The following is a 1247-nucleotide window of genomic DNA, read 5'->3' as shown; positions in this document are numbered from 1 at the left end:
GTTACTTGTGGATCCGCACGGCGCTTACACAATCCTTTTAATCTATTTTTGTGTGCCGCTGAGTGTGGACACCCACTTTCCGCATGAGGCATGGAGGAGTCATCAGCCTTGGTTAAACAGACCAGCATGCAGCTTATTCCCACTGCGGGATCTTTTTGTGCGCAAATAAAACCACATCAAAACAATGAAAACCAGCTGACTGTTTACATCTCCCAGAACTTGTCGTGTCAGCTGGAGATCTTTTCTCTGACAGACTGTGCATTTGCTCTGGCTATCAGAACATCCTTCTTTACAACCCAAGGTTTTATGTAGACTCCTTGATCTAAATTTCCTGCCTAGTGATGCTATATAGAACACAAATTGCCCTCATTTCCTCTGTCACTCTTTGTTGTGTTCTCATCTGGGCTTTGACAGCTGTGTTTATAGGATAGAAAGAAACAGTTGGCTGATGGTGGGTTGGAGCATCATGTTTAAGGGGGAACTGCATGATTGCTGGTATATCTGCTGCCATATTCATTCCCGCTGCAAAACGAGATGACTTTAAAGGAACAGTTCACCCTATCATGACAACTCTTGGAAGATTTTAGCATGGTAATGGATATGACAATGTAAATGTATTTGGTTTTGGCAGAAAAGATCTGCTATAGCATATATAATATCCCGTACCAGATTTAAACAGGTGGAGCTGGGGAGGTGGAGGGTTTCAGAGGAACTCTCAAAGCGCGCTGCGAAATTTATGTAAAGCTGCTCATTGGTTGTGTATGCAACATGAACCAATCAGCTTGTGTAACACAAGCTGATTGCTAGTTTAACACTGTGAATATCATCAGTTTGCATTAACAATCCATCAGCCTTGCGCCATCCGGAGTTTCATGACAGAACTTACTCACCCTTAAACAGCCATTGTATGACGTATAGATTTGGAATGATATGAGGTTGAATAATGACTGAATTTTCATTTTGGGAACTATTTATCTGATGAGTACAGATATTGTCCAGTACCTGTAGCTTTATGGGGCACTGGGATTTTGATTTGTACATCACAGGATACACGCTGTCTGAAGTCTTTTTATGATTCATAGATATGAATCAGTGTTCAGCTCAAAGAGTTGTAAAATTGTAGGAATGTCATCTTGTGATTGTTATCGTTGTCATAAACATGATGAAAGTCTCAGTTCGGTTGCTTCCATAGATTGCAGAGATACTGCAAAAATAGTGCTTTTTTCTGCAATATAAGACAAAAAATG

Source organism: Labeo rohita, chromosome 4 (assembly GCF_022985175.1).
Source record: "Labeo rohita strain BAU-BD-2019 chromosome 4, IGBB_LRoh.1.0, whole genome shotgun sequence".
NCBI lineage: Eukaryota > Metazoa > Chordata > Actinopteri > Cypriniformes > Cyprinidae > Labeo > Labeo rohita.
Note: the sequence above shows the minus strand (reverse complement) of the source record.